The 19956-nt window shown below is 41.3% G+C and overlaps 1 long non-coding RNA gene across 50 annotated transcripts in view; it reads right to left on the minus strand.

Annotated features, from left to right (window-relative positions):
- Nucleotides 1-19956, minus strand: part of LOC137216978 (uncharacterized) — a 155155-nt gene that overhangs the window by 110805 nt on the left and 24394 nt on the right. For 3 of the 50 annotated variants that reach the window (XR_010939947.1, XR_010939923.1, XR_010939927.1), the window contains 2 exons: nucleotides 18410-18600; nucleotides 16790-17002 (listed from right to left, as the gene is read on the minus strand). The exons of 45 other annotated variants lie outside the window; for them this stretch is intronic. This is a non-coding gene — a long non-coding RNA (uncharacterized lncRNA). The remainder of the gene's footprint in view (nucleotides 1-16789; nucleotides 17003-18409; nucleotides 18601-19956) is intronic. 2 more of the 50 variants (XR_010939925.1, XR_010939928.1) reach the window with 1 other exon arrangement.

A 19956-nucleotide genomic window follows, 5' to 3' on the forward strand; every position in this document is an offset into this window, starting at 1 on the left:
TACTCCATAGCTGGAAAATCAGCCAAAATCTGTCCCTGCAGAGCTCACAGCCTAGTAGGAAAGACAGACATATAAACAAAAGAGTTGCAATATGACACTGTATGAAGTCCAGAAGAATCCCAGAGCTGGAAGCCTCAGAAAAGGCTCTCCAGAAGAGGGGACACCCAGACAGGGCTTTTGAAGGATGAAGAAGGCAGACAAGGCAGGAAGAAGAGTCTGAGCAGAGGGAACTTGTTAAACATCCCAGAAGAATATTGCTGGAGCCTGAGCTAAGATGGGGGAGGGGCATCGTGAGAAATGAAGCTAAAGAAGTAGGCAGGAGGCACATCAATGCGCCCGGCTGAGAGCTTGAACGATCTGCTTCAGGAGGCTGAGGAGCCACCAGGGCGACTCTAAATATTTTCATGTTTTTATTTTGTTGTTACTATTGGTGTTCTTGTTTCTGTTTGTTCTTTGCAGTGAAATGGCCATGACTAAATTTTCAGTTTGGAAAATAACTTCGCGTTGGTGGAAGGGGGTGTGGAGCATGGTGAGAGACCAGATTACAGGTCACTGAAACCGTCTACATGAGAGCCGATAAAAGCTAGAACAAAGCAGCAGCATGGGGGTACAAACAGCGGATTCAGGGCAATTTTCCAATAGAATAGATTTGGTAAATGTGTGGCTTTTGGGGAGAGGGAGAGAAAAGGAATGATGGCCAGATTTCTATCCTAAAGGACCCCAGATCAATGGCATTGCCATCGACTGAGAGGCAGAGCAAGTTTGGGGGCAGCTGGGATGGGACTAGTTCAGTTTAACCATACAGCTGGCAGAGCCACAGGTTCCACAGCCACGGATTCAACAAAGTACATGTCAACAATATTTGAAAAATAAATTTCAGAAAGTTCCCCAAAGCAAAACTTGAATTTTCCATGCTTCGGTAAACATTTACATAGCATTTACATGGTATTTACAAGTATTTACATAGCGTTTACAGTGTATTAGGTATTATAAGTAATCTAGAGATTAAAGTACACAGGAGGATGTGCGTAGGTTATACGCAAATACTGTGTCATTTTATATAAGGTACTTCAGCATCCTCAGATTTTGGTATCCACGGGAGTGCAGGAACCAATCCCCCATGGATACCAAAGGACTACTGTTCTGAGTTTGAGAAGTCTGTCAAATAGAGATGTCCTGCAGATGGTTGGATACATGTGTCTGAAGTTCTCAAGATATTTCAGAGCTAGAAATATATATTTGGGAGTTATAAGTGTGTAAATGATAGTTCACATCTTGGGATTACGTAAAAATAACCAAGGCAGAAGATTTATAATGATCACAGAAGATGGTCAAGAAACGGGCAGATCATTTAAGGTAAAAATAACATTTAAGGTAAAAATTAAGGTCATTTAAGGTAAAAATAACCTGAGATAAAATAATCAGACGTAAGAGAACCAGGAGAATAAGAGACTGAGAAAGTCAAAAGAGGTTAGAGATCAAGAAGGAGAGAATAAAGAGAAAACAGATGCAAAACATTATGAAAGTAACATAGAACTTGGTAATGAATCGACTCTTCCCTATCTCATTTCTCTTACATCCAGATATGATGACAAGTTTCAAGTTCGGGTGATTAGAAGAATAATGGTATAAATAACAGAATTAGAAACGCAGAAAGAATAAATAGCTTGGGAGGAAAGCTGATGAGTTTCAGTTGGGATATACTAATTCTGAGATGCAATCGGGACATTAATCTCTAGTAAGCAGATGGGAATCCGAGACAATCTCAGGAGAAAGCTCAGATGTGGAAGTTAATTTTTTTTTTTTTTCGGTACACGGGCCTCTCAGTGTTGTGGCCTCTCCCGGTGCAGAGCAGAGGCTCTGGACGCGCAGGCTCAGCGGCCATGGCTCACGGGCCCAGCCGCTCCACGGCATGTGGGATCTTCCCGGACCGGGACACGAACCCGTGTCCCCTGCATCGGCAGGCGGACTCTCAACCACTGCGCCACCAGGGAAGCCCTGGAAGTTAATATTTGAAAAACACGTGTATGAAGGTATCAGTGGAATCAGGGACATTCTCATGGAAGAGAATATCAAAGTGAAGAGGAAAAGAAAGTATGCAAATGGCCAAGAAGCACATGAAAATATGCTCAGCATTGAGTCATTAGGGAAATGCAAATCAAAACACAAAGAGATACTACTTCATACCCACTACTATGGCTGTAATCAAAAAGACTGACAATAACAAGTGTTGGTGAGGATATGGAGAAAATGGAACCCCTCCTACATTGCTAGTGGGAATGTAAAGTGGTGCAGTTGCTTTGGAGAAGTCAGGCAGTTTCTATGGAAAAGTCTGGCAGTTCCTCAAAAAGCTAAACATAGAGTAGCCATATGATCCAGCAATTCCACTCCTAGATATCTATCCAAGAGAAATGAAAAATGTTATGCCCAAACAAAATTTTGTACACAAATATTCATAGTAGCACTATTTATAATAGCCAAAAGGGAAAAACCCAAGTGTCCACCAACTAGTAAATGCATAAAGAAAATCTGGTATATCCATACAATGGAATATCATTTAGCTGTAAAAAAAGAATTATACTTTATTTTAAAAAATTATGCTTTGGGGGCTTCCCTGGTGGTGCAGTGGTTGAGAGTCCGCCTGCCGATGCAGGGGACACGGGTTCGTGCCCCGGTCCGGGAAGATCCCACATGCCGCGGAGCGGCTGGGCCCGTGAGCCACAACTACTGAGCCTGTGCGTCCGGAGCCTGTGCTCCGCAACGGGAGAGGCCACAACAGTGAGAGGCTCACGTACCACACACACACACACACACACACAAATTATGCTTTGTGAAGGACATTGTTAAAAGAATGAAAAGAGAAATCACAGATTGGGAGAAATATTTGCAAAATATGTAGGATAAAGGACTTGTACCTAAAATATACAAAGAATCCTTAAAACTCAACAGTAAGAAAACAAACAATCCAATTTAAAAATGGGGAAAGGATCTGGACACTTCACAAAAAAAGACATATGGATGGCAAATAAGCATATGAAAAGATGCTCCACATCAAATATAATTAAGGAATTACAAATTAAAACAATAATGAAATATTACCATGCACTACTAGGATGGCTAAAATCTAAACAGCTGACAACACCAAATGTTAGGAAGGCTGGAGAGCAGCTAGAGCTCTTGTTCATCACTGATGGGAATGCAAAATGGTACAGCCAATTTGGAGGACAGTTTGGCACTTTCTTACAAAACCAAGCATACTCCTACTATTTGATCCAGCAATCATGCTCCTTGGTATTTACCCAAACATGTTGAAAACTTATGTCCACACAAAAACCTCTATACAGACATGTACAGCAGCTTTATTCATAATTGCCAAGACTTGGAAGCAAGCAAAATGTCCTTTGGTTAGTGTATGGATAAATAAACTGTTGTCCATCCAGACAAAGGAATATTATTCAGTGCTAAAAAGAAATGAACTATCAAACCTTGAAGAGACATGGAGGAACCTCAAATGCATACTACTAAGAGAAGACAATCTGAAAAGGCTACATACTGTATGATTCCAACTACACGACATTCTGGAAAAGATGAAGCCATAGAAGCAGTGGTTTGCTAGCGGTTCTGGGGGAGGCAAGGACTGCACTGCACCAAAAATCCCCTGTGCTCCAACTATTCATCAAAACTATTCTATACGATACTGCAATGGCGGATACGTGACATGACGCATTTGTCAAAACCCACAGAACTGTACAACACAAAGAGTGAACCCTAATGTCAATTATGAACTTTAGTTAATAATAATGTTTCAATATTGGTTCATCACTTGTAACAAATGAACCACACCAATGCAAGATGTTGGTGGGAAAAACTATGGTCAGAGGAGTGGGAAGAGGGGAGTATGTGGGAACTCTGTAATATCTGCTCACTGTCTGTAAAACTAAAACTTCTAAAAATAAAAGTCTATTAATTTAAAAAAATTAAAGAAAGAACGAAGTACTAGTCCATGTTAATACATGGGTGAGCCTTGGAAACATTACCTTAAGTGAGAGAATCCAGTCACACAAAAGACTACAGATTCCAATATATGATTCCATTTATATGAAAGGTCTAGAGGAGGCAAATCTATGGAGACGGAAAGCAGATTAGTAGTTGCCTAGGGCTAGGGAGAATAAAGGGGAAACAGAGTGAGTGCTAATGGCTATAGGGTTTCTTTCGGGGGTTTTAAAACTGTTATAAAATTTATTGTGATGATTGTGGTGATGGTTGTGAATCTACAGCTCTGTGAATACACTAAAAACCACTTTAAATGGATGAATTGTATGGTATGTGCATTATATCTCAATAAATCTTGATATTGCTAATGAATTTGAAAATCTCAAAAATGGATGATTTTCTAGGAAACTTAGCCAATTAGAATCACAAAGATGTACAAAATATGGGGAAAAAAACCTGTGCTGTTTAAAAATATTTCCTCCAATGAATATAATAGTGTCCAGACAGTTTTATGAGTAAGTTCTTTATCATTTACAAGGAACAGATAATTTCCATCCTCTAAATACAGCTTCCAGTATAGAGGAAAAGAAGGAACTAAGCCCCATTATGTTATAAAACTAAAGTTATCCTACCCACAAAACCTGGTAAACACATGCGCAAAACACTGAGAGAGAGAAGACTGAAGATTAATGTCACTTACGAACATAGATGCAAAAATCCTAAATAAAATACCAGCAAACCAAACTCAGCAAGACAAAAAGAATACTACACCAGGACTTCTCTGGTGGCACAGTGGTTAGGAGTCCGCCTGCAAATGCAGGAGACACAGGTTCGAACCCTGGTCTGGGAAGATCCCACATGCCGTGGAGCAACAGAGCTCGTTCGCCACAACTACTGAGCCTGCGCTCTAGAGCCCGCGAGCCACAACTACTGAGCCTTTGTGCCATAACTACTGAAGCCTGCGTGCCTAGAGCCCGCGCTCTGCAACAAGAGAAGCCACCACAATGAGAAACCCGCACACCGCAACGAAGAGTAGCCCCCACTCGCCACAGCTAGAGAAAGCCCACGTGCAGCAATGAAGACCCAACGCAGCCAAAAATAAATAAATAAAATAAATTAATTAATTTTTTAAAAAGAATACTACACCATAAGGAAAGAGGAATTATTTCAGGAGTACAATTTAATATTAGTAAATCTAGGCACACAGTATATCACAATAACTAGCCAAAGGAGAAAACCTGCATGAATAACAAAGAAGTTCTTAAATTTCTTAAGAAAAAATATCTACAGCAGAACAGAAAATTGGGCAAAAGAGTAAAGAATAGAAAAAAAAAAGGCAGCTTCACTGGTAACCAAATAAATGTAAATTTTAAAATAGGATATTAGGGGACCTTCAAGATGGCGGAGGAGTAAAATGTGGAGATCACCTTCCCCCCACAGATACATCAAAAATACATCTACACGTGGAACAACTCTTACAGAATACCCACTGAACGCTGACAGAAGACCTCAGACCTCCCAAAAGGCAAGAAACTCCCCACGTACCTGCGTAGGGCAAAACAAAAAAGAAAAAACAGAGACAAAGGAATAGAGATGGGACCTGCACCAGTGGGAGGGAGCTGTGAAGGAGGAAAGGTTTCCACACACTAGAAGCCCCTTCGCGGGCGGAGACTGCGGGAGGCGGAGGGGGGAGCTTCGAAGCCGCGGAGGAGAGCACAGCCACAGGGGTGCGGAGGGCAAAGCGGGGAGATTCCCGCACAGAGGATCGGTGCCGACCGGCACTCACCAGCCCGAGAGGCTTGTCTGCTCACCCGCCGGGGCTGAGGCTCGGGCTTTGGAGGTGATATCCCAGGGAGAGGACTGGGGTTGGCTGCGTGAACACAGCCTGAAGGGGGCTAGTGCGCCACAGCTAGCTGGGAGGGAGTCCGGGGAAAAGTCTGGACCTGCCTGAGAGGCAAGAGACCGTTGTTTCTGGGTGCGCGAGGAGAGGGGATTAAGAGCACCGCCTAAACAAGCTCCAGAGACGAGCGCGAGCCACGGCTATCAGCGCAGACACCAGAGACGGGCATGAAATGCTTCTGTAGCCACCAAGAAGCCTGTGTGCGAGCACAGGTCACTATCCACACCTCCCCTCCAGGGAGCCTGTGCAGCCCGCCACTGCCAGGGTCCCATGATCCAGGGACAACTTCCCCAGGAGAACACATGGCGCCCCTCAAGCTGGTGCAACGTCATGCCAGTGTCTGCCACCGCAGGCTCACTCCACTTTCCACACCCCTCCCTCCCTTCCCCCCGGCCTGAGCGAGCCAGAGCCCCCTAATCAGCTGCTCCATTAACCCCCTCCTGTCTGGGCGAAGAACAGACACCAGAGGGCGACCTACATGCAGAGGCTGGGCCAAATCCAAAGCTGAACCCCAAGAACTGTGCGAATAAAGAAGAGAAAGGGAAATTCCTCTGTGCGGCCCCAGGAGCAGCGGATTAAATCTCCACAATCAACTTGATGTACCTGCACCTGTGGAATACCTGAATAGACAACCAATCATCCCAAATTGACGAGGTGGGCTTTGGGAGCAACTGTAGACTTGGGGTTTGCTTTCTGGATTGAATTTGTTTCCCGTTTTATGTTTAGCTTAGTTTAGTATTTAGAGCTTATTATCATTGGTAGATTTGTTTATTGATTTGGTTGCTCTTCCTTTTTATATATATATTTTTCCTTTTTCTCTTTTTGTGAGTGTGTATGTGTATGCTTCTTTGTGTGATTTTGTCTGTATAGGTTTGCTTTTACCATTTGTCATAGGGTTCTCTCTGTCCGTTTTTTTGGTTTTTTTAGTATAATTTTTAGCGCATGTTATCATGGGTGGATTTGTTTATTGGTTTGGTTGCTCTCTTCTTTCTTATTTTTATCATTTTCATTTTAATAATTATTTAAATTTTTTATTTTAATAACTTGTATTTTATTTCATTTCTTTTTTTTTCTCCCTTTTCTTCTGAGCCGTGTGGCTGACAGGGTCTTGGTGCTCCGGCCGGGTGTCAGGCCTGAACTTCTGAGGTGGGAGAGCCGAGTTCAGGACATGGCTCCACCAGAGACCTCCCGGCACCATGCAATATCAATCGGCGAAAGCTCTCCCAGAGATCTCCGTCTCAACGCTAAGACCCAGCTCCACACAACGACCAGCAAGCCACAGTGCTGGACACCCCATGCCAAACAACTATCAAGACAGGAACATAACCCCACCCATTTGCAGAGAGGCTGCCTACAATCCTAATAAGTTCACAGACACCCCAAAACACACCACCAGACATGGTCCTACTCACCAGAAAGACAAGATCCAGCCTCATCTACCAGAACACAGGCACCAGTCCCCTCCACCAGGAAGCCTACACAACGCACTGAACCAACCTTACCCATGGGGGGCAGACGCCAATAACAACGTGAACGACGAACCTGCAGTCTGTGAAAAGGACACCCCAAACACAATAAGTTAAGCAAAATGAGAAGGCAGAGAAAGACACAGCAGATGAAGGAGCAAGGTAAAAACCCACCAGACCAAACAAATGAGGAGGAAATAGGCAGTCTACCTGAAAAAGAATTCAGAATAATGATAGTAAAGATGATCCAAAATCTTAGAAACAGAATGGAGAAAATACAAGAAAGGTTTAACAAGGACCTAGAAGGACTAAAGAGCAAACAAACAGTGATGAACAACATTATAAATGAAATTAAAAATTCTCTAGAAGGAATCAATAGCAGAATAACTGAGGCAGAAGAACAGACAAAATCAACAGAACACACTTTCTTCTCAGGTGCTCATGAAACATTTTCCAGGATAGATCATATCTTGGGTCACAAATGAAGCCTTGGTAAATTTAAGAAATCATATCATGTATCTTTTCCAACCACAACCCTATGAGACTAGATATCAATTACAGGAAAAAATCTGTAAAAAATACAAACACATGGAGACTAAACAATACGCTACTAAATAACCAAGAGATCACTGAAGAAATCAAAGAGGAAATCAAAAAATACCTAGAAACAAATGACAATGAAAACACAATGACCCAAAACCTATGGGATGCAGCAAAAGCAGTTCTAAGAGGAAAGGTTATAGCAATACAAGCCCACCTTAAGAAACAAAAAACTCTCAAATAAACAACCTAACTTAACACCTAAAGCAATTAGACAAAGAAGAACAAAACAAAACAAAAATACCCCAAAGTTAGCAGGAGAGAAATCATAAAGATCAGATCAGAAATAAATGAAAAAGAAATGAAGGAAACAATACCAAAGATCAATAAAACTAAAAACTGGTTCTTTGAGAAGATAAACAAAATTGATAAACCATTAGCCAGACTCAGCAGGAAGAAAAGGGAGAAGACTCAAATCAACAGAATTAGAAATGAAAACAGAGAAGTAACAACTGACCCTCAGAAATATGAAGAATCATGAAGGATTGCTACAAGCAACTATATGCCAATAAAATGGACAACCTGGAAGAAGTGTACAAATTCTTAGAAAAGCACAACCTTCCGAGACTGAACCAGGGAGAAATAGAAAATATAAACAGACCAACCACAAGCACTGAAATTGAAACTGTGATTAAAAATCTTCCAACAAACAAAAGCCCAGGACCAGATGGCTTCACAGGTGAATTGTATCAAACATTTAGAGAAGAGCTAACACCTATCCTTCTCAAACTCTTCCAAAATATAGCAGAAGGATGAACACCCCCAAACTCATTCTACGAGGCCACCATCACCCTGATACCAAAACCAGACGTCACAAAAAAAGAAAACTACAGGCCGATATCACTGATGAACATAGATGCAAAAATCCTCAACAAAAATACTAGCAAGCAGAAGCCAACAGCACATTAAAAGGATCACACACCATGATCAAGTGGGGTTCATCCCAGAAATGCAGGGATTCTTCAATACATGCAAATCAATCAATGTGATACACCATATTAACAAATTGAAGGATAAAAACCATATGATCATCATAATAGATGCAGAAAAAGCTTTTGACAAAATTCAACACCCATTTATGATAAAAACCCTACAGAAAGTAGGCACAGAGGGAACTTACCTCAATATAATAAAGGCCATATATGACAAACCCACAGCCAACATCGTTCTCAATGGTGAAAAACTGAAACCATTTCCACTAAGATCAGGAACAAGACAAGGTTGCCCACTCTCACCACCCTTTTTTTTTTTTTTTTTGCGGTACACGGGCCTCTCACTGCTGTGGCCTCTCCCGTTGCAGAGCACAGGCTCCAGATGCGCAGGCTCAGCGGCCATGGCTCACGGGCCTAGCCGCTCTGCGGCATGTGGGATCTTCCCAGACCGGGGCACAAACCCGTGTCCCCTGCATCAGCAGGCGGACTCTCAACCACTGTGCCACCAGGGAAGCCCTCACCACTCTTATTCAACATAGTTTTGGAAGTTTTCGCCACCGCAATCAGAGAAGAAAAAAAAAATAAAAGGAATCCAAATTGGAAAAGAAGAAGTAAAACTGTCACTGCTTGCAGATGACATGATACTATACATAGAGAATCCTAAAGATGCCACCAGAAAACTACAAGAGCTAATCAATGAATCTGGTAAAGTAGCAGGATACAAAATTAATGCACAGAAATCTCTCGCATTCCTATAAACTAATGATGAAAAATCTGAAAGAGAAATTAAGAAAACACTCCCATTAACCACTGCAACAAAAATAATAAAATACCTAGGAATAAACCTACCCAAGGAAACAAAAGATCTGTATGCAGAAAACTATGAGACACTGATGAAAGAAATTAAAGTTGATACAAACAGATGGAGAGATAGACCATGTTCTTGGATTGGAAGAATCAACATTGTGAAAATGACTATACCACCCAAAACAATCTATAGATTCAACACAATCCCTATCAGACTACCAATGGAATTTTTCACAGAACTAGAACAGAAAATTTCACAGTTCGTATGGAAACACAAAAGACCGCGAATAGCCAAAGCAGTCTTGAGAAAGAAAAACGGAGCTGGAGGAATCAGGCTCCCTGACTTCAGACTATACTATAAAGCTACAGTAATCAAGACAGTATGGTCCTGGCACAAAAACAGAAATATAGATCAATGGAACAGGATAGAAAGCCCAGAGATAAACCCACGCACGTATCTTTGATAAAGGAGGCAAGAATATACAATGGAGAAAAGACAGCCTCTTCAATAAGTGGTGCTGGGAAAACTGGACAGCTACAGGTAAAAGAATGAAATTAGAACACTCCCTAACACCATACACAAAAATAAACTCAAAATGGATTAAAGACATTATAAAACTCTCAGAGGAAAACCTAGCCAGAACACTCTATGATATAAACCACAGCAAGATCCTTTTTGACACACCTCCTAGAGAAATAGAAATAAAAACAAAAATAAACAAATGGAACCTAATTAAACTTAAAAGCTTTTGCACAGCAAAGGAAACTATAAAGAAGGCGAAAAGACAACCCTCAGAATGGGAGAAAATATTTGCAAATGAAACAACAGACAAAGGATTGATCTCCAAAATATACAAGCAGCTCATGTAGCTCAATATCAAAAAAACAAACAGCCCAATCAAAAAATAGGCAATAGCCCTAAATAGACATTTCTCCGATGAAATTATACAGATTTCCAACGAACACATGAAAGGATGCTCAACATCCCTAATAATTAGAAAAATGCAAATCAAAACTGCAATGAGGTATCACTTCACACCGTCAGCATGGCCATCATCAAAAAATCTACAAACAATAAATGCTGGAGAGGGTGTGGAGAAAAGGGAACCCTCTTGCACTGTTGGTGGGAATGTAAATTGATACAGCCACTATGGAGAACAGTATGGAGGTTCCTTAAAAAACTAAAAATAGAACTACCATATGACCCAGCAATCCCACTACTGGGCATATACACTGAGAAAACCATAATTCAAAAAGAGTCATGTACCACAATGTTCATTGCAGCTGTATTTACAAGAGCCAGGACATGGAAGCAACCTAAGTGTCCATCAACAGATGAATGGATAAAGAAGATGTGGCACATACATACAATGGAATATTACTCAGCCTTAAAAAGAAACGAAATTGAGTTATTCGTAGTGACGTAGATGGACATAGAGTCTGCCATACAGAGTGAAGTAAGTCAGAAAGAGAAAAACAAATACCGTACACTAACACATATATATGGAATGTAAAAAAAAAAAAAAAAAAAAAAAAAGGTTCTGAAGAACCTAGGGGGCAGGACAGGAAGAAAGAGGCAGACGTAGAGAATGGACTTCAGGATATGCGGAGGGGGAAGAGTAAGCTGGGAGAAAGGGAGAGAGTGGCATGGACATATGTACACTACCAAATATAAAATAGCTAGCTAGTAGGAAGCAGTCGCATAGCACAGGGAGGTCAGCTCAGTGTTTTGTGACCGCCTAGAGGAGTGGGATAGGGAGGGAGGGAGGGAGATGCAAGAGGGAGGGGATATGGGGATATATGTATACATATAGCTGATTCAGTTTGTTATACAGCAGAAACTAACACACCATTGTAAAGCAATTATACTCCAATGAAGATGTTAAAAAAATAAAATAAAAGTAAAAAAAAATAGTATATTAATTCTTTGCAGTCAAATCGGCCAAAAATTCAGTGATTTCAAGAATTCAGACAAAAGGGGCATGCCCATACTCTACCTCTAACATGACAATTATTATAGGGTGGTTTAGCAATACTCATTGAAAGCCTGAAAAATGTGCCTACATGTGGAACCAATAATTGCACATCTAAGAATTTATTTAAAAGAAGCAATCGGGGTTTTTGCAAAGACTTAGCAACAGAATACTCATCTCTGCATTGTTTGCTGTAGGGAAAAAAATAACCTAAATGTCTAACAGTAGCGAGTTGGTCAAATAAATTGTCCTTTCATACAATGAAATGCTAGTTAACCACTGAAAGTGTAGAATAATGAACTTGAAAGAATGTTCAGAATATATTAAGTAAAAAGCTCATGAAAGAGGACGCAGAATATAGAGAAAAGAAGACTGAAGGATTATAATAAGATGTTAATAGTGATTACCTCTGAGTGGTAAAAATATGGGTGACGTTTACATCCTTTTTCATTCTCTTTTTTGTATATCTGTGATTTCTACATGGTCTATAGTAAACATATATTACTTTGATAAAGAAAAATTCAATAAAAGAGTTCCTTTTAATGTTCATACTCTTTGAGAAGTTCTACTTCTAGAAATTTATTCTGATAGTCATACATTCACACAAGAACATACATTACTATAATAACCAAAAAGGGAGACCAATTTAATGTCTAGCAATAGTAATTATAAAGTATGACATAACTCTAGCTATAGCTATAGGATGGAATACTGGGCAACTATTAAAAATCATGAGGTAGAAGAACATTTAAATCATAAAACATTCAGTGAAAAGGTAGATTATAAAATATTAAATACAATGCAAAGCTAATTTTTTAAAACTATGTATAAATAGAAAAAAGAATGGAAGGAAATATACCAAAATGAACATCAACTCTGGTTCTCTCCAAGTGGTAGGGCTACAGGTAATTTATTTTCATCTTTCTGCATTTCGCACTTTTTCTACAATGTAATTTTAAACTCCAGAAAAAATTTAAGTTTGCATTTGAGGAGCAACCCTCTGCTGCCATCATGCTGTGAGGCATTTATATCTAAGCATGTTGTCATTCCATAACTGAATCCAAGAACTGGTCCTGTTATGAATGGGAAGAATATAGATTAAAATAAGTGAGAATAGGGGCAATATATTAATATCACGGATAAACAGAAAACTTCGGAAACCAATATATCAAGATGATAAGAATGATTAATTCTTGTTGGTAGGAACATAGGTGGTGGTTACTTTCGTGGGTGTGATTTTCTATATTTTTAAAAAAATTTTCCAAAAATAAAAAATAAGATAAATAAAACCAAATGAGAGAGCTATAGATATTTCCAGTCATTGGTTCAGGAACAGTGGGGAAACCTCTGATCGTCTGTCTCTGAGACTGTGGGAGAGCCTAGTTAGTTCTGGGATGGGAGGAAGCAGCCACAGCCATTGCTTTCCTCTATGGCCTCCAGGGTTGAACCCAGAGGCACTACCAGTGAAATAATGCAATGATGCTAGTCTCTCCATTCCATTGCATGCCAGGGAGCCCCTCACCCTATGCCAACAGCCGCCCAATTCAGAGTCTCGGACCTCCAGGCCTTCACAACCTCTAGTCATGCAGAGCTTCCAGTCAAAAGCATTTCCTTCCCTGCCATGGCCCCCTTCTCTAGCTCTTCAGCAATCTGCCCCCTGGCACTACACTGCGAGCTTCTGGAGGGCTGGGACCGTGGTTTAGCTCAAATCTTGCCCCTGTGCCTACCATAGCACCAATTAACATTTACGAGACTTTGCAGGCAGGTATGAAACAGAATCTTGATGCCTAGTTCAGGAGTAGAGAGCAAGGATACCAGCAACCCAGAAGTGTTTCATCCTCACAGAAAAGCACAACCCAGCCCACTACTGGTGATGATATGACTAAAGTCGTTTCATGGGTAAGAGTGTCACCTAGTGGAATGGGGCAGACCTGGGCAGTGATTAAAGTAGGTCAAAATAGAAATAAAATAATTCAAACAGATCTTCTCTGAAATAAAAATACACAACTCATCACAATAACTGCAGCAGTGGGGACCAGATGAACTGTCTGTGTAAGGACATGGTAGCAACAAAGTCAACATAGCATCAATATACAAACTTACTTGTTACACGATAGGTTTCCTTTGCTTCACAGCGAAAAAACACATCTCATCTCACTGCCAAGGGCTTACAAATTAATCATAAGGGTCAAGGTTCATGGTACTTACTCAAGGTTTCTGTGGATACTATGTTACTCCCATAACTTTAGAATTATTCTACTATTTTCAGCATTGTTTCTCTTAGTGGAGAGATGATGGAATTTGTCTATTATAAGAAGTATGTAAAGTGAGAAATTTCCTTTGCCAAAAGTTCATATAATGAAAGGTATGGAAAAATAACTTTTTTTCATTGAAACAAATTAATCCTGTAAATATTTGCTGGGTATCCCAAGCCACTGACTAATGTTCTTAGAAAAAAGCTTTCAGGGGTAGAAAAACTGAGGTCAAAATTAGTATATTTTCCAAAAAAATTATTTTATTTTCCTCTTCAAATATAAGCCAAATAGTGGCTGTCAAACATCACAGGGAAATGCTCCATTTCCCGCGTCAGAACGGACTGAGGCCCCGCTGTTCAAGCTCACACACAGCACATCTGAGAGCATGCATGGGTGAAACTGATCAGAGTTGGTCTGTGTGAAGTGATGCCCTCTCCTCCAATGCAGTAAACTGGAGATGGTCAAACTGGATGCGGAGCTCCACGGAACTACATACACTTCATGATGCCAAGAGTACTATACACAGCTTGAGAAGCACATTCTGAACAAGTAAGTGCCTTTGAACCTCTGAAAGGCAAGGCAAAGCTTTTTTTTTTTTTAGTTTTTTTTTTTAAGATTTTAGGCAAAATCTTAGCCAGCATAATAAGAAAGTCTGTGGAATTCAAGAGGTGACACCTCACCTGTTTTTATTTATTTATTTAGGCCGTGCCACAGGGCTTACAGGATCTTAGTTCCCTGACCAGGGATTGAACCTGGGCCCGGCAGTGAAAGTGTGGAGTCCTAACCACTGGACCACCATGGAATTCCCACCACCTGCTTTTAAACACCAGCACAGTGACAAAGCTCATAATAAAGGTGGACAACCTCCATAACACCTTTCATCCAGATCACTGCAAGTTTCTGAGGGATCTCTCCATCTTCACTGTCTCAATTTGGCCAAACCTACACATTCTAGCCATATTAATAGCCTTGGAGTCTAACTCTGGCCATTTCATACGGCCTTTTCTCCTCCAACCCGTGCTTAAAAATCTTCACTGCTTCCAAAGTGCCTATCAAAAATGTTGCAACACCTCAGTTTAGTATTCAAGGTCCCTCAAAATGTGGCCCCAACCTACCTTTCCAAGCATATTTGACATAATTCCCCCATAATGAGCCTGTGGTCCAGCCAAATTAAAATTCTCACTGTTCAAGTGTACATATATTTTCTCACCTCTCTAGCAGTGAAAAAAATCAGGTCATCACAAAAGGCCATTAGGATCCTTCCCAAGTGCTGTGCAAAGCTCGCCCAGAAGAGAAGCATCTTTAGCTGTGCCATCACATAACGCACTGCCTTTGGAAATACAGATCCATGGAGGATGAGTCACGAGTTTATGCATCTCAGTACCTGACCTGGATTATTTTAATGCTTGTTCTGGTACTCACTAGTCCACTGCTTCCCAAACGTTTTTGTAATTTTGACGTTTCATTGGTCTTACTTAAAAAATTTTTTTTTGTAAAACTCACTGACCCTACCCTAAAATGCTGGAAATTTTTTCTAAAAAATTAAAGCCAATTAAGATGAATTTGGTTTTGAGAATTTTAGAGCAATTTTGTGAGATCCTATGAGACACCCTGGAATGCCCCCAAAATGGAGTTGAGAATCACTGACTCGGCAAATATGTTTGCCTCTCCATGCTTTATTATTTCCACCTACAGAATGAGAAGTAATGATGCTGGGAGGGTGAGAGGGAGGGAGATGCAACAGGGAAGAGATATGGGAGCATATGTATAACTGATTAACTTTGTTATAAAGTAGAAACTAACACACCACTGTAAAGCAATTATACTCCAATAAAGATGTTAAAAAAAAAAGATTAACTGAAGGCATTCTCAGGAAAATGCAAATGGGATGAGAGAAGGTTAGAAATGATAGTTTAGGAACACAGATATATCCAAGTAATGAATAAACTTGTAAATAACATTCTTTGCAGGTAATAATAATAAGCCACCAACCAAACAAACTAATCAAAATCTCAACATGGGGCTTCCCTGGTGGCACAGTGGTTAAGAGTCCACCTGCCAATGCAGGGGACGCGGGTTCGTGCCCCGGTCCGGGAGGATCCCACATGCCGCGGAGCAGCTGGGCCCGTGAGCCATGGCCACTGAGCCTGCGCTTCCGGAGCCTGTGCTCCACAACGGGAGAGGCCACAACAGTGAGAGGCCCACATACCGCAAAAAAAAAAAAAAAAAAAAAAAAAAAATGGCCAGCATAAATTAGTCAGTTAGCTCATCTGATAGGTGCTAAACAGTTCCTCCTGCTTCTTAAGTAGTTCTTCTTCCCCATCCTGTAGAGTGACTACTTAGGTCACTAGATGTTTCCAGTTCTTACCAGAAACACAAGTGATTTTGACCTTTCAGGGGAAGAACCATCCCAAAGACCCACAGAAGCCGTGGAGGGGTGGACGAGCCCTTGCCTTCCCTTAGGAATTGCCATGTGTTTAGAGAAGGGGGTCTAGATTAAACCAAACCCATTTTCAGAGCTGACTAGACATCCCAACAGGAAGCTGCAAGTGTCCCAGATCAGAAGCAGGGCAAAACTCAACACACAGCATAGCTCTGGGCTTCTGAAGTCTTCATTGCTCTTCCCTCCTCAGTCACAGGAGATCAGAAGTTCCAGGTATCCCGGGACTCAGCGTATGGGCTAGCAGACAAGCATAAGGGAAAGCTATCCCATCTCTGAAAGAGCTCTGAATGCAGAAGCTAAAAGGCTATCTGTCTGGGACATTGCAAAGAAGATTACTGTATTAGATGAAATGTGGGATTGATCTCTTCCAGCCCCAGGACTCGAGGAATACTAAAGGGGGGGTGAAACAATAGGGCTCACCCCAATCTCTGGTATGCTGCACTTTGAAATCTACAGATGACTTTCCCTCCCACTATTACAGTTGATCTTCACAACAGCTTTATGAAGCCAATGTAGTTAGAATGACTTCAGAGATGAGGAAATTTATGCAGAGGTGAGTCAGTGGCGCAAGGTCATGCAGCTGGTGAATAGTAGAGCTAAGATCCAAACACTCCTTTTATGGAAACACAACACCTGTGAACAGAAGATATTTTTCTGTTTTTCTGAAGCCCTATCACCCTTTCTGGAGAGCCTCCAGGATGAAGACCTTGCAGAAGACACAATCTAATTTTCTCTTGAAACATTCTTCACAGCTGTGGAACATACAGTCAAGGGTATCTGTGGCACTGTGGCAGGAAGCATAATAATTAGCAGAGTAAATTCTATTCTTGAGGGAGTTCCTCTTCCCTGGTAGATTCCTCAGCATGAAGCCCTCTATCTCCAAAGCAGGACATGGCCCCTGTGATTTACTGCGAGTGCCTATGTCTGAGTCCTTGAGAAGAAAACCGAGTATTATTTGTGTTTTACTAGAAGAATTAATACACCAAGGGGAAAGAATTTTGAGTAGAAGCACTACTGTGGGCTTCTAATGACCGGAAAGTAGCACTGCCTCATGCATTCAGACCCCAACAGTACGGAAGTTAGGACTGATATCTATGAAAAACTAGTTTCTAACCTAATTAATCTGGTACTAACTTAAATAACTCCTTACCTTTTTCATGCTAAAACAGAGGTCAGGGAAATGATGTACTAATGTAACAGTCTCCCTCAGTCTCAGTCATATTTGTTCATCTTTAAGAGTCTTTCTTCTTGAAAAGCAGTGATGAATCTATATGAAAAGGAATCTCCTAAAATGTCTCCCTTCAGCAATTATTGCAGTTCATGAAGAAATTTAGTTTGCAAATACTCAGAAAACAGGTGGACTTCTGATTATGAATGTGATGGAGTAACTTGTAGTAGACTAATACTTTCACCGAGAATAACCAAGAAATCCAGATAAAATTTTAAAATGTCTGTTTGAAGGCACTAGAGCATGACGAGGCAGCCAGGACTTTGGAAAAGAGAGGCAATGACACTCTGCAGCCATTTTTTTCCTCAGAATGTTTGCTGATTCTGGGCATGAGGTAAACGGGTGGGGATATGAGTGAGAACATGAACTGAGGACCTCTACTAAGAGGAGAGAAACCAGCAGAGCACTGGTAGAAAGAAAGAGGGGAAACTGAGCCCAATATTCTGCCAGTTTTCCCCTCAAGATATTTACCAAACTCTGAAACTGCATTAACTGAAAAACTAAAGAAAAAAAAAAGAGACTGTCAAACTAGAATTTTAAACCCAGGAAAAGTGTCTTTCCAAAAACGAAGGCAAGATTTTAAGCAGCGTGGCATCATGGGTCTGAATCTCCCTAAATTTGAATCTCTCACATAAAACAGATAAAGTGCTAGAATAATAGAACAAAAACCCATAAACAACATCTACAACAAAACTAGGTAAAACATACCCCAATGAAACCCAAAATATGACCAGGTAGAGATCATCCACTAACAGCCATGAAACAGTAAAGTGTCAGCATCTGCTGAGAGGAGGAAGGGATAAAAATGGCACCTGCGGGCTTCCCTGGTGGCGCAGTGGTTGAGAGTCCGCCTGCCGATGGGGGGACACGGGTTCAAGCCCTGGTCCGGGAGGATCCCACATGCTGCGGAGCGGCTGGGCCCGTGAGCCATGGCCGCTGAGCCTGCGCATCCAGAGCCTGTGCTCCGCAACGGGAGAGGCCACAGCAGTGAGAGGCCCGCGTACTGCAAAAAAAAAAAAAAAAAAAAAAGGTATCTGAAATACCTGAAAATAGGAATACCCCAAAATAGTCAACATGTATTTACTGCAAAGCAGAGCAGAACATTTTAGGAACAAAAGTCACAGGAAAGAAGGGTTCTGTACACGCCGATGGAGGGGTAACTACAAGGCGTTTGAGAGGCTGAGCAATGTGGGCTTGAGAAAATCTAAAACTTCATCTTCTACTCTGGGATGAAGTAAGGTGGAAGAAACGTCACTCCCATAGTTAAGACAAAAAATAAGCCAGATTAACTTCAAATTCATGAATTTTTCTACTGCATTGGAGAGCTGAGTTTGCAGAGCAGCACACTTGCCCAAAATCTGAGGAGATACAGTCCCTACCAGAGGAGAGGAGACGTGAGCACTCACTGATCTGGGGTAAGCTTACCAGAAACCAGTAAGAAGAGTTCCGCTAGAAACAAACACTAATGAACTGGTGAAGGCAGGTTATGGACTGGCAGGATAGGAGGAAGGCTCTGAGGGCCTCAGAGACTGGGGGGTCTGCACTCTGTTGCAAGCGCTTTCTCCACGAATCCTGCTGGGGGCTTTCAGAAAAGCTCAGAAAGAGCCCTAAGAATGGACCACTGCGATGCGGTCCTTGAAGAGAGGAGCGTTAGCCATGCAGGAGGAATACGAATCTCAACCCCATGCATTTCCTCTATCTCCCCCAGGGAAAACAATGCCTTTCTCTGTGGGGAAAGGACAACACACTCCAGGGCAATGGTGGAAATTCACTGCAGCTGGGAGAAGCAAATGGGGAAAAAATACTACTCCTGGGGGAAGGGCAGAAATATACACTGGGCACAGAACCACATACTCCTGAGGCCATACCGTGGACTTAGCACCTAAGACTGAGATTTGGGCAGAACAACAGAAAATGCCCACATCCCAGTTCCCCACATCACTAACTAAATAAATTCAAGTAACTAGTAACAGCATAATAGTACTGGGAAAGGGACAGAAGAGGAAACAGAGTATGCAAAGATACCATCTGAGGCACAGTGTAAAGGGAAGACCTAAAGTTCAGTGTCGAAAAGACATTGCTCTGGAAAACCAACTCTCATGTTAAGCACAAGGAATCACCATAGGAATTTGAAGTCTGTCGTACACTGAGGGTGGACATAGCAACAACAACCTCAAACCCAATCCAACTCCTAACCAGGTTAACTCAAAACTCTGTTCTAAAGACCCAGCAGAAGGAAACATGTGCCCATTTCCAGGCATAAAATCTTCATACCTCATTCTCTACTGGCCTACACGATATGTTTGGCTTCAAACAAACAAATAAAAACACACAAAAAGGTAAGAAAAATCACATTCCC

Source organism: Pseudorca crassidens, chromosome X, assembly GCF_039906515.1.
Source record: "Pseudorca crassidens isolate mPseCra1 chromosome X, mPseCra1.hap1, whole genome shotgun sequence".
Taxonomy (NCBI): Eukaryota; Metazoa; Chordata; class Mammalia; order Artiodactyla; family Delphinidae; genus Pseudorca; species Pseudorca crassidens.